The 14,730-nt window shown below is 44.0% G+C and overlaps 1 protein-coding gene across 1 annotated transcript in view; it reads right to left on the bottom strand.

Annotated features, from left to right (window-relative positions):
• LOC124605093 overlaps window positions 1-14,455 on the bottom strand; it is a 104,891-nt gene extending 90,436 nt beyond the window's left edge. The window contains exon 1 of the transcript XR_006978595.1: window positions 14,305-14,455. The gene's annotated coding sequence lies outside the window, so the exon portion shown is untranslated. The remainder of the gene's footprint in view (window positions 1-14,304) is intronic.
• Between the last annotated feature and the right edge of the window lie 275 nt (window positions 14,456-14,730).

Genomic DNA, 14,730 nt, shown 5'->3' with positions numbered 1-14,730 from the left:
AAAATCTACCAGAAGAGTTCCTCTGTCATTCCTTTCCCACATTCCATGTTCGCCTACTACTTTTTCTTCTCTCCTTCTTCCTACTTTCGAATTCCAGTCACCCACCATAATTAAATTTTTGTCCCCCTTAACTATGTTAATAATTTCCTTTATCTCATCATACATTATTTCAATCCCTTCATCACCAAGTTAGCATATGAGCCTCTACTACTGACGTGGGTGTTGGCTTCGTGTCTGTCTCGGCTACGATGATGCTGTTATGATAGTTTTCGTAGTAGTTTACCGGCACCCCTATTTTCTTTTAGGCTTGCTCCTGCACTACCTTTATTTGGTTTTGTATTGATAATCCTGAAATTACCTGACGAGAAGTCCTGTTTTTCGCGGTTAACCATATGATAAACACTGAATAACCAACGAAATAATATCATTCTACGAGTCGGAGCAAGGAAATGTGACAGATTTGAAGTTAGTAGTATGGCTAGAAAAACTGAAAATGTTAATGTAAATGCTTAAACTAGAGTCAGTGAAGTGGAACGGAAAGAATATATGGATGTCTGATCATACGAATAGGCGATAATATCAACAGCTGTATAAATGGTATAATGGATGTGGGATTCATTATGAATGGGAAGGTAGGGTGTAGAGTGAGTTCCTGTGAACAGTGCAGTGATAGGGTTCTTCTCAGTTAAGTCTACAGCAAATTAACGACAAAAACAATAGTTCAGTTAAAGACGCTGACTCCACAAGCAGAAGATAAAGAGACAGACAGAATGGGTAGTTCAGTATGTAATGGGAGATGATAATCTAACAATCATGAGGGATTAGAACACAGTCCTAGAGGAAGGAAAGTAAGAGAGTTATGGGCGAATATGTGCTTCGTAGTAGGAATGAGAGAGCAGAAAGACTAATCGAGTCACAAAAGGAGGAGGCAAACTTGGAAAAGTCCTGGAGACACGGAAAGATTCCAGCTGGATCCCATCATGGTCAGACAGAGATTCCGAAAACGGATATTGGATTGTAAGGCGTACCCAGGAGCAGATGCTGACTAGGATCACAATTTAATGACGATGAAGAGTAGACTGCAGTTTAAAAGAATAGTCCAGAAGAATCAATGTGGAAAGAAGTAGGACACTGAAATATTGAAGAATGATAAGACGCGTTTCAAATGTTGTAGATACTACGATAACAAATATCACAGAAAGCAGTTCAGTTGAAGAGGGATGGACATCTCGAGAAAGAGCAATCACATAAGTTGGTCGGAAAACGTAGAAACAAGGAAGATAACTGCAACTAAACAGTGGGTAACAGAAGAAAAACTCCAGCTGATCGACTTAAGAAAGAAATACAAAAATGTTCAGGGAAAGACAGGAATACAGGAATATAAGTCACCCAGGAATAAATCAATAGGAAAAGCAGGTAAGCTAAGGCGTAAATGTTGCAGGAAAATGAGAAGAAATCGAAAAAGAAAGGGTCATTGGAAGGACTGAATCGGCAAAAAAAATTACAATAACCTTTAGAGAAACTAAAAGAATGGGCGTCAACGTCAAGACTAAGAGCATAATGGGACTTCCACTGTTAAACGCAGGATATATATATATATATATATATATATATATATATATATATATATATGTGTGTGTGTGTGTGTGTGTGTGGAGAGAGAGAGAGCAGGTAGATGGAAGTAATACACTGAAGGCCTCTACGAGAGGGAAGAACTGTCTGATGATGTGGTAGAAGATGAAATGGGAGTCGATTTGATAGATTTAAAGGATCTAGTATTAGAGTCAGAGTTTAACAGAGCTCTGAAAGATTTGCGATCAAATTAGGCAGAAGGGACAGACAATTTGCCTTCGGAATTTCTAAAAACATTGGAGGAAGTAGAAACTAAAAGACAATTTTTGAAGTTGGTGTGTAGACTCTATGAGACAGATAATACAGCACCAGTCTTTCGAAAAAATATCATCCATGAAATCCAGAAGACAGCTAGGGCAGCTAAGTGCGAGAACAATCGCGCAATCAGCTTAGCAGTTCATGGTTACAAGTTGCTAACAAGAATAACATACAGAAGAATGGAAAAGAAAAATGAAGATTTGTTAGGTGACAATCAGTTTGGCTTTTGGAAAGGTAAGGAAGAGGCACTTCTGACATTGCGCTTAATAATGTAAATCAAGACACGTTCATAGTATTTGTCAACCTAATAAAAGCGTTTCACAATGTGACATGGTACAAGATATTAGAAATTCAGGGAAAAACACGAGTAAGCTATAGGCTAAGACGGGTAATACACACTGCTTGACAACTGTTGAACAGGAATAATCACAGGCAAAGACGGACGGCATACCTAACAGAATTGGAGTGGTACGTTTATAACGAAAAATGGTACAGATTTCATCACATGGGGAAGCGGGATAACAGAGATAAATAACAATTTTTTGATGCAGTTCAGACTCCCAACATAAAGGTCGGTAAAGGGTTCTCAGTAAAGGATATGCCCTCCTATGGCTCTAATACAGATTCTGGACCCGTTACTCACGCTGGCTGTCAAACTGTGAGGAGTCCTTGGGGGATGTCATCCCACTCCTGCCTCAAGGCGGTTTTCAGTTCTTTTTCGGTTTGGGGAAGGGGTGTTCGTTGCGAAGCATGTCTGCCAAGAGCATCCCAGGTATGATCTGTAGGGTTTAGGTCCAGGGAATACGCAGGCCACTCCATACGTTCAATATTTTCACCTCCCAATACGTCCGACATCTCAGCGGCCCTATGTGGGCAGTCATTGTCATCCATAAACAGGAAGTCGGGACCTACCGCATCCATAAACAGACAGACACGATCCACAATAATTCCTTGCAACACCGCTGTGCAATAATGGTACGTCACACAAAGATATGCAGCAGTGTTAGGCCAATGTACATCATGCCTAACCTCACCATAATGCCTTGGCCATACCGGTGACATGCAGGAACATTCTGTTGTGTGTACTGTGTTCCTTTCTCTCTCCACACTAACAAGTTGCCAGAATCATTTGCCATAGTGAAGCGGGATTCATTGAAGAACGTCACTGTGGCCCACAGTTGCTGACCAAAAGCAACATGCTCCCGGCTTCCGAGCTTACAAACCAACCTGATTTAATCACTACGACATGGTTCTGCTGGAAACACTTGCACCGTCAGCGTGTAGAAGGTCTGCAGTGATCTGCTTAGGAATGAAATGGCTGTTCCTTTTCACAACTAGGGCTACATATCGATCCTCTTTGGCTATGGTGACCTGTCTATGACCACCGGCAAGCTTTTGCATAACATTTCCACCTTAAACGGCCTTTTTAATAGTGAGATGACATTTTTGGACACATCCATTATTGTGGCCACAGCAGTGACACTTCAACTGGCTTCGAGCCATCCAACTGCTCGCCCACGATCGTAAGCACTCAAATGATGTCTTGCAGACATGTTTCTGTACCACATGGAATGTCGCACTAATCAGTTCCACAACAACCTTCGTCAAACACTGTACTGCATGAACTGTCGAATGCGCACAGAGTGTTCGAGCACAGGCTTCGCTGCAGTTAACACTTTCTCCCTCTACATTTCCTTTTACTACACTACTGGCCATTAAAATTGCTACACCAAGAAGAAATGCAGATGATAAACGGGTATTCATTGAACGAATATATTACACTAGAACTGTCATGTGATTACATTTTCACGCAATTTGGGTGCATAGATCCTGAGAAATCAGTACCCAGAACAACCACCTCTGACCGTAATAACGGCCTTGATACGCCTGGGCATTGAGTCAAACAGAGCTTGGATGGCGTGTACAGGTACAGCTGCCCATGCCTCTTCAACACGATACCACAGTTCATCATGAGTAGTGACTAGCGCATTGTGAAAAGCCACTTGCTCGGCCACCATTGACCAGACGTTTTCAATTGGTAAGAGATCTGGAGAATGTGCTGGTCAGGGCAGCAGTCGAACATTTTCTGTAACCAGAAAGGCCCGTACAGGACCTGAAACATGCGGTCGTGCATTATCCTGCTGAAATGTAGGGTTTCGCAGGGATCGAATGAAGGGTAGAGCCACGGGTCGTAACACATCTAAAATGTAACGTCCACTGTTCAAAGTGCCGTCAATGCGAACAAGAGGTGACCGAGACGTGTAACCAATGGCACCCCATACCATCACGCCGGGTGATAACGCCAGTATGGCGATGACGAATACACACTTCCAATGTGCGTTCACCGCGATGACGCCAAACACGGATGCGACCATCATGATGCTGTAAACAGAACCTGGATTGATCCGAAAAAATGACGTTTTGCCATTCGTGCAACCAGGTTCGTCGTTGAGTACACCATGCAGGCGCTCCTGCCTCTGATGCAGCGTCAAGGGTAACCGCAGCCATGGTCTCCGAGCTGATAGTCCATGCTGCTGCAAACGTTGTCGAACTGTTCGTGCAGATGGTTGTTGTCTTGCAAACGTCCCCATCTGTTGACTCAGGGATCGAGACGTGGCTGCACGATCCGTTACAGCTATGCGGATAAGATATCTGTCATCTCGACTGCTAGTGATACGAGGCCGTTGGGATCCAGCACGGCGTTCCGTATTACCACCCTGAAGCCACCGATTCCATAGTCTGGTAATACTCGACCAACGCGAGCAGCAATGTCGCGATACGGTAAACCGCAATCGCGATAGGCTACATTCCGACCTTTATCAAAGTCGGAAACGTGATGGTAAGCATCTCTCCTCCTGACACGAGGCATCACAACAATGTTTCACCAGGCATCGCCGGTCACTGCTTTTTGTGTATGAGACATCGGTTGGAAACTTTCCTCATATCAGCGCGTTGCAGGTGTCGCCACCGGCGCCAACCTTGTGTGAATGCTCTGAAAAGCTAATCATTTGCATATCACAGCATCTTCTTCCTGTCGGTTAAATTTCGCGTCTGTAGCACGTCATCTTCGTGATGGAGCAATTTTAACGGCCAGTAGTGTATCATTGGTCGGGTGTTCCGTAGTAATTGTAGATTGTTCCGTAGTGGTTGGCAGTTATTTCTTAGCAAGTGTCAGTTGTTCATCAGCAACTGTCAAGCTATGTACAAGATGTATAAGAACCAAGAGGAAAAAATAAGAGTGGGAAAACCAAGAACTAAGTGATCGGATTAAAAAACAGTAATAATTGATCCCTTTTATCGACCGCCTACTCAGATGATTCAGCTGCTAAAAAGTTCAAAGAAAACTTGAGTATCATATCAAATAGGTACCCAGTCATACAACTAGTGCTGCTGGTGACTTCAATCGACCCTCCTCATCTTGGCGAAAACATCTGTTTAATGTCGGTGATAGGCTAAAATCATCGTCGAAAACTGTACTGAATGCTTTCTCCAAAAATTATTTTGTGCAATTAATTCAGGAGTCCACAAGAAGTGTAAAAGGTTGCGAAAACATACTTGACTCTTCGCAACAAATAATTCTGAGCAAATAGCGAGAATCATGACGAATTCGGGAATTAGTGACCAAAAGTTCATTGTAGCAAGACTAAAACTGTAACATCCACCTCCACCAAAAGTAAACGCAAAATGCATCTATTTAAAGAAGCAGATTAAAAATTTGCTTACGCCTTCTAAGACAGAGAGGACACCAGATGTGGTTTAAATTCTAAGAAATATTATCGGCGAGTTGAGAGTTCATTCCTAGTAAATTAATAAGAGACGGATCATATTATCCATGGTACACTAAACACGCCAGCAGATTGATGGAGAAACAATGAAAAAGGCATACCAGATTTAAAGGAAAACAAAATCTCCAAGAATGGGGATGTTGAGCACAAGCTCAAAGTTTTGTGCAGAATGCGAGATTCTTTAAATAGTTTCCACTATGTAATTCTGTCTCTAAATAGGGAAGAAATTTCAGAGAGATTCTGATCGTAAGTAAAGTATACCAGCGGCAAGGCACAATCGATACTTTCATTGCGTGTTAGCGGTGGTAATGTTACTCATGACAGCGCCACTTAAGCGAAGTTACTAAGTATGGTTTTCCGAAATTTCTTCAACAAAAATAAAGTAAATATTCGAATCAAGAACAGCTGCTAACATGAGTAACAGAAGCAGATACCTTCGGTGTAGTGAGGCAGCTGAATTCACTCAATAAAGATATATCTTCCGGACCAGATAGTATACAATTTTGGTTTCTTTCAGAGTATGCTGATGAAGTAGCTCTATTTTTAGAAATCAAATACAACCGCTTGCTCGACGAAAGATCCGTACGTAAAGACTGGAGAGTTGCACTAGTCACACGAATACACGTCAAAGGCAATAGAGGTAATCATTTGAATTATAGACGCATGTCACTGACACTAAATTGCATTGAGATTTTTGAACATATGCTATGTACGAACATTATGAATTACCTCGGGGAAAAACCGATCTATTGATACATAGCACGAATTCAGAAATATCCTTGTTTAGAAACAACTATCTCTTTATTCACACGAATTAATCAGTGCTATCGGAAAGGGATCTGAAATTGATTAAGTACTTCTAGATTTCCTGAAGCAGTTCGGCACACTTCCTCGCAAACGATTTATAAACAAATTCCATGACTACGGGGTATCGTCTCAATTGTGCGATTAGATTCGTTATTTCCTGTTAGAAAGGTTACAGTACGTAGTAACTGGCGGAAGGTCATAGAGTAAAACAGAAGTGATATACGAGATTATACAACGATGTGATGTATGCCTCTCTTCCTTTCTCTACAATCGAATTTCAGTCCGCCATGACTATTAAATTTTCGTCTCCCTTACTATCCGATTAATTTCTTTTATTCCATCAAATATTTCTTCAATCTCTTCATGACCTGCGGATCTAGTAGGCATATAAACGTGTACTTCTGTGGTAGGCGTGGGTTTTATGTATCTTGGCTATGATAATGCATTCACTATGCTGTTCATAGTATATTATCCGCATTCCTATTTTTTAAATTCATTATTGAACTTACTCCTGAATTACCCGTATTTGATTTTGTATTTATAACCCGGTATTCACCTGACCAGAAGTCTTCTTTCTCCTGCCACCAGACTTCATTAATTCCCACTGTATCTAATTTTAACCTATCGATTTCCCTTTTATAATTTTCCAGTCTACCTGCCAGATTAAGGGATCTGACATTCCACGCTCCGATCCATAGGACGCCAGCTTTGTTTCTCCTGATAACGACGTCCTCCTCACTATTTCACCTCCGGAATATTTTACCCAAGAGGATGCTTAGCCTCGGGGAGGGGGGGGGGGAGGGGGAGGGGGGGCGGAAGGACGACATAAAAAATAGAATAGCACAGCCAAAGAGAGCATTCCTGGCGAAAAGAAGATTATTGGTATCAAACACAGGTGTTAATTTGAGGAAGACGTCTTTGGGAATGTACTTTTGGAGCACAGCATTGTATAGCACTGATTCATGGGTTTTTAATAAACAGGAAAAAAAGACAATCGAAGCGTTTGAGATGTGGTGTTACAGAAGGATATTGAAAATTTGATGGTTAGATTAAGGAATGAATGGGTTATGTGCAGAATCGGCGAAGAAAGAAACATATTCAAAACTCTGACAAGGAGAAGGGAGAGGATGATAGGACATATGTAGAAACATCAAGGAATAACTTTCGTGGTTCTAGAGGGAACCGTAGAGTGTAAAAACAACAGGAGAAGACAGAGATTGGAATACGTCCAACAACTAATTGAGGAAGTAAGGTACAAGTGCTACTCTGAGATGAAGGGCCTGGGACAAGAGAGGAATCCTTGGCGGATCACATCACAATGCTCAGAAGACTGATTAATCGGAACAAAAATGAGAGGAGACGTTCCGTGGCATTGATTCCATGAGACACAGAAGCGTTGTGAAGTCATTGTCCATGACTGCTCTAGTAACGTACGTCCACAGCTCTTTGAAATTGGTCTTTGTTGGATTCAAGACACTTATTGTTCTCAATAACGTCCCAGATGTGTTCAGTAGGTTGGGTATCAGGTGATCTGGGGCCTAAAGCATGAGCCCTGATGTCCGTCGAGCTTTCATCAATCTACTCTGACAATTCGAAAACGACTTGGGTAAGGAGAGAGAGTGTTATCCTATTGTGGGGTACTTCATGCGAATAATCGAATGCAAGCGTTCAGGAAACTAGGTTTCTCTGTTATTAGACGAGGAGACACGGTGGCAGACGTACCAGGGGACCAACTTTGTCCTTTTAAATGGCCACCTGCCTGAGCGGCATCATGTTGCCCAACAAGTCGTGCTTAGAGATGGCAAAATTTACTGAAGTGTTGTATCAAAGTTTGACAACTCGCCTGGAAGATGTCGATGCTAAAGATATATAAGACATGAAATGTCGATATTTTCAATGTTTCAGCTTTTCGATTTATCAGAATTTATTATTCTTTTAGAGCTGTTTGGTTTTTAAAAACGAAACTTTTCGTACCAAAACTGGTTCAACGAAAAGCCTGTCGTCCTTGATTTAATCGTAAGCCTTATGCAAAAAACACTTTAACATTTTAATTGCTCCTAAACTACAGAAAATTTATGAAGCTAAATAATTATACCAAAACAATGTAAACTGTAGGATCTTTGACGATGCTGACGTAGCCACACTCTCACCTCTGCTTGCACCGCTTCGTCACTAGTAAAGCGAAGTTCTTCTGAAGTCAAAATAGAGTTTGGAAATCAGCAACAACATTTATTAAGTTCGCTCAGCATCTTACAGTTAGCTCAAAGGAATAATATAAAACAGTGGTGTCAGTTTAGATACTAACAAAAAAATTGCAGTTCAAAACAGTACTCGTTCTTCAAAAATATTAATGTGTCAGAAATAGTGGTAATTCACTTTTAACATTGAGCAGTTTTTTTCTATTTCTATGGAAGGTGCATTTCTCTGTCATAAATGTGACGGTTACACCATTTTTGTACACATATCGTGGTCTACACTAATATGTGAAATATGCATTCTGCCAATAGTTTTGATGCAGTCCGGTGAGGGTTCTCTTATAAGATATTGTCATAGAGAATATGTAAAAAACAGTAATTACTTCCATTCAGTATCAGGTAAAAATATATACTCAGTACATATATTGGAGAAATGCATCGTGTTCTCAATGTACCTTCAGTATAATGTCAATGTATTAAGTCTACAAAATAACTGATGTATCGGTGTATCGTTGTCAAATCTAGTCGTATTTCTTCATATTGTTTGCGACATAATACTCATACCCTGCCACTGGGTGAAACAACGCGCACTCATACTCATCATTCCAGGCGATACCTTTTGATGCGTTTTGTGTGGCCAGTGGCGGGCTAATCTCTTTACGCTGTGATACGCAGTGGGCAGAGGTAAACATAAGGTAGGTGGCTTATGTTTTCTCGCTTGTGGAGTGTTTACTTGTGAAGTAATAAGGAGCGTGAAAAATTGCCACCGACACTGGCCGATGAACGGTACATCAACCAATTGTCAAGAAGGTCTGTTTGTCTGTTCGTCGCCGGCCGGTGTGGCCGTGCGGTTCTAGGCGCTTCAGTCTCGAACCGCGTGACCGCTACGGTCGCAGGTTCGAATCCTGTCTCGGGCATGGATGTGTGTGATGTCCTTAGGTTAGTTAGGTTTAAGTAGTTCTAAGTTCAAGGGGACTGATGACCACAGATGTTAAGTCCCATAGTGCTCAGAGCCATTTGAACCATTTTGTCTGTTCGTCTATAGCAACCTCGCTCACGTCTCCTGTCGTCACCCAAGATTAACAGATGACTGGAAAGAGACAACGGAGCGAAGACAGTATGCTAATGCACTGTCCAGTGGTGCGCCACTGGAAAGTGAGATCGAGTGGGGGAACTACCACACATCTTACTAGAGCTGGAACACTAATTACTAAAACGTGAACTACAGATCTCTTATGTCCTTGCACGTGACGATGTTTGGTTTGTGGACACTCAGTTGCGCGGTCATCAGCGGTCCCAATCTTTACACAGTTCAATCTAGCCACTTACACGAATAATGATGAAATGATGAGGACAACACAAACACCCAGCCCCCGGGCAGAATCGAACCCGGGACCCACATGACCCAGAGACAGCAATGCTAGGCGACTAGGCCACGAGCTGCGGACGTCCTTGCATGTGCATCTCATAGTACATACAGTGGTGTTCTGAAAAGTAATACCTTCAAATTTTTATGTGGAAATTCTTAAAGCTTTTTAAACGAAACAAACGTTATTAACATTCTACATCTTTACTCTTTATGTCTACATATCTACACTCCTGGAAATTGAAATAAGAACACCGTGAATTCATTGTCCCAGGAAGGGGAAACTTTATTGACACATTCCTAGGGTCAGATACATCACATGATCACACTGACAGAACCACAGGCACATAGACACAGGCAACAGAGCATGCACAATGTCGGCACTAGTACAGTGTATATCCACCTTTCGCAGCAATGCAGGCTGCTATTCTCCCATGGAGACGATCGTAGAGATGCTGGATGTAGTCCTGTGGAACGGCTTGCCATGCCATTTCCACCTGGCGCCTCAGTTGGACCAGCGTTCGTGCTGGACGTGCAGACCGCGTGAGACGACGCTTCATCCAGTCCCAAACATGCTCAATGGGGGACAGATCCGGAGATCTTGCTGGCCAGGGTAGTTGACTTACACCTTCTAGAGCACGTTGGGTGGCACGGGATACATGCGGACGTGCATTGTCCTGCTGGAACAGCAAGTTCCCTTGCCGGTCTAGGAATGGTAGAACGATGGGTTCGATGACGGTTTGGATGTACCGTGCACTATTCAGTGTCCCCTCGACGATCACCAGTGGTGTACGGCCAGTGTAGGAGATCGCTCCCCACACCATGATGCCGGGTGTTGGCCCTGTGTGCCTCGGTCGTATGCAGTCCTGATTGTGGCGCTCACCTGCACGGCGCCAAACACGCATACGACCATCATTGGCACCAAGGCAGAAGCGACTCTCATCGCTGAAGACGCCACGTCTCCATTCGTCCCTCCATTCACGCCTGTCGCGACACCACTGGAGGCGGGCTGCACGATGTTGGGGCGTGAGCGGAAGACGGCCTAACGGTGTGCGGGACCGTAGCCCAGCTTCATGGAGACGGTTGCGAATGGTCCTCGCCGATACCCCAGGAGCAACAGTGTCCCTAATTTGCTGGGAAGTGGCAGTGCGGTCCCCTACGGCACTGCGTAGGATCCTACGGTCTTGGCGTGCATCCGTGCGTTGCTGCGGTCCGGTCCCAGGTCGACGGGCACGTGCACCTTCCGCCGACCACTGGCGACAACATCGATGTACTGTGGAGACCTCACGCCCCACGTGTTGAGCAATTCGGCGGTACGTCCACCCGGCCTCCCGCATGCCCACTATACGCCCTCGCTCAAAGTCCGTCAACTGCATATACGGTTCACGTCCACGCTGTCGCGGCATGCTACCAGTGTTAAAGACTGCGATGGAGCTCCGTATGCCACGGCAAACTGGCTGACACTGACGGCGGCGGTGCACAAATGCTGCGCAGCTAGCGCCATTCGACGGCCATCACCGCGGTTCCTGGTGTGTCCGCTGTGCCGTGCGTGTGATCATTGCTTGTACAGCCCTCTCGCAGTGTCCGGAGCAAGTATGGTGGGTCTGACACACCGGTGTCAATGTGTTCTTTTTTCCATTTCCAGGAGTGTATTTCTTAACATAGTCGCCGTGACGACAAACACGGTTATCCCAACGAGAGACTCGTTTGCTGATACCATCATTGACACGTTCCACATCACTGCGAAATGTCATCTTCATGATCTATGGAACAAGTACACTACTGGCCGTTAAAACTGCTACACCATGAAGCGATGCAGGTGATAAACGGGTATTCATTGGACAACGATATTATACTAGAACTGACATGTGATTACATTTTAACGCAATTTGGGTGCATAGATCCTGAGGAATCAGTACCCAGAACAACCACCTCTGGCCGTAATAACGGTTTTGATACGCCTGGGCATTGAGTCAAACAGAGCTTTGATAGCGTGTACTGGTACAGCTGCCCATGCAGCTTCAACACGATACCACAGTTCATCAAGAGTAGTGACTAGCGTATTGTGAAAAGCCACTTGCTCGGCCACCATTGACCAGACGTTTTCAATTGCTGAGAGATCTGGAGAATGTGCTGGTCAGGGCAGCAGTCGAACATTTTCTCTATCTAGAAAGGCCCGTACAGGACCTGAAACATGCGGTCGTCCATTATCCTGCTGAAATGTAGGGTTTCGCAGGGATCGAATGAAGGGTAGAGCCACGGGTCGTAACACATCTGAAATGTAACGTCCACTGTTCAAAGTGTCGTCACTGCGAACAAGAGCTGACCGAGACGTGTAACCAATGGCACCCCATACGCCAGTATGGCGATGACGAACACACGCTTCCAATGTGCGTTCACCGCGATGTCACCAAACACGGATGCGACCATCATGATGCTGTAAACAGAACCTGGATTCATCCGCAAAATGACGTTTTGCCATTCGTGCACCCAGGTTCGTCGTTGAGTACACCATCGCAGGCGCTCCTGTCTGTGATCCAGTTTCAAGGGTAACCGCAGCCATGGTCTCCGAGCTGATAGTCCATGCTGCTGCAACTGTTCGCGCAGATGGTTGTTGTCTAGCAAACGTCCCCATCTGTTGACTCAGGAAGCGAGACGTGGCTGCACGATCCGTTACAGCCATGCGGATAAGATGCCTGTCATCTCGACTGCTAGTGATACGAGGCCGTTGGGATCCAGCACGGCGATCCGTATTACCATCCTGAACCCACCGATTCCATATTCTGCTAACAGTCATTGGATCTCGACCAACGCGAGCAGCAGTGTCTCGATACGATGAACCGCAATCACGATAGGCTACAATCCGACCTTTATCAAAGTCGGAAACGTGATGGTACGCATTTCTCCTCCTTACACGAGGCATCATAACAACGTCTCACCACGCAACGCTGGTCAGCTCCTGCTTGTGTATGAGAAATCGGTTGGAAACTTTCCTCATGTCAGCACGCTGTAGGTGTCGCCACCGTCGCCAACCTTGTGTGAATGCTCTGAAAAGCTAATCATTTGCATATCACAGCATCTTCTTCCTGTCGGTTAAATTCGCATCTGTAGCACGTCATCATCGTGGTGTAGCACTTTTAATGGCCAGTAGTGTATTAATGTAAGGTATACTGCATAATGTTTTACTAAGTTGACGTAGCCATCCACCGCTTCATCACTCTTAAAGTGAAGTCCTCAAGGGTGTCCTTTAAGTTTCGGAAACACATGGAAATCGGATGAGGCCAATTTGGGACTGTGTAAACGATGATCGATGACAGGGAATCCAAGGTGTGGAACTGTTGCAGATGTCGCACGGTTTTATTTATGCTGTTATGTTTTCTACATGTTAGTATCAATTTATTAGAATTTGATAAATAAATAGTTGGAATGTTCTCAAGAATTTTTAGCATATTGCAGCCCCGTCAGCAACTGTCTTTGGTCATCTACCAAACAGCATCGAAAGCCTGACAGATAGCCAACTAACATTTAAAAATAAATTAAGAGAATTTCTAGATGACAACTCCTTCTACTGATTGGCTGAATTTTTAGATATAAATTAAGGGAAAAAACAACAACTTAAACATTAGTATCACGCAATATTTTGTGTAATGGAATATCTTGTACAGACATCTTTTATTAACCTGACACGTTCCACGTCATTACGAAGTGTCGTATTCATGATCTATGGAACAAGTATTAATATAATCTAATCTAATCTACTGTGAAAGACTAATATTTTGAAGGATCAGCCTCAGTTGCGCAAATATTCTGGTCTTTACCAGGTTTCGGCTAAATTAATTTAGCCTTCTTCAGAAACATAAAACTACTATAATATGCCAGGGTAAGGCACAGTCAACATTAAAATTAAAACCTATAGAACCGCGCACGAGTTGCTACGTGCTCAGTGCAATTCCGCGTGCAACGGTCAGTGCCAACGTAGTTGCCGCTGCCAACCGACCGCGTGGTGAAGAGATGCCAGGGCCGGACTTCAGTTAAGTAGTTTTAATTCGACATGGTACCACGGTACTAAAGGTTTTAATTTTAATGTTGACTGTGCCTTACTTTGACATGTTATAGTAATTTTATGCTTCTGAAGAAGGCTGGATTAATTAAGCTGAAACCTGGTAAAGACCTGAAAAATTGCGCAACTGAGGCTGATCCTTCGAAATATTAGAAATATTCTCAGTTGTGTGATTTTCTTCTGATTTATGGATGTGCTTACCTGTTACAGAGCGACCTTGGTGGTGCCGTGGGGAGAGCAAGGAGCGGCTGCAAAAGGTCCTGAGGGCGTCTTCTTGGCCCCCGCCTATCCTCCAGAGCGCGTCTTGGACACGCTGGGCGCTGGAGATGCCTTCTGCGCCGCGCTGCTGTCTGCGCTGTCTAGCGGATGCCCCCTGCAACACAGCCTGCGATACGCCTGCCAGGTTGCTGGCGCCAAGGTTGGAATGCACGGCTTCCGTGGACTTCGGGACGTCCTCAGGGAACGCGGTGTACGTTGTGAAAGCTAGATAGACTTTTATTTGGAAGTCGGTGACACGAGACGCTCTTTTACAGTTTTTGCGATACGTATTTGAGCGACTGAATGAAATCATCTGCTACAAGTGTAGAACTTTTTGGTGTTCATAGCTGAAGTACTGAACAGATGATG

The sequence above is a fragment of the Schistocerca americana genome, chromosome 3, assembly GCF_021461395.2.
Source record: "Schistocerca americana isolate TAMUIC-IGC-003095 chromosome 3, iqSchAmer2.1, whole genome shotgun sequence".
In the NCBI taxonomy this organism is placed as follows: domain Eukaryota; kingdom Metazoa; phylum Arthropoda; class Insecta; order Orthoptera; family Acrididae; genus Schistocerca; species Schistocerca americana.
This window is presented reverse-complemented; position numbering and strand designations above follow the sequence as displayed.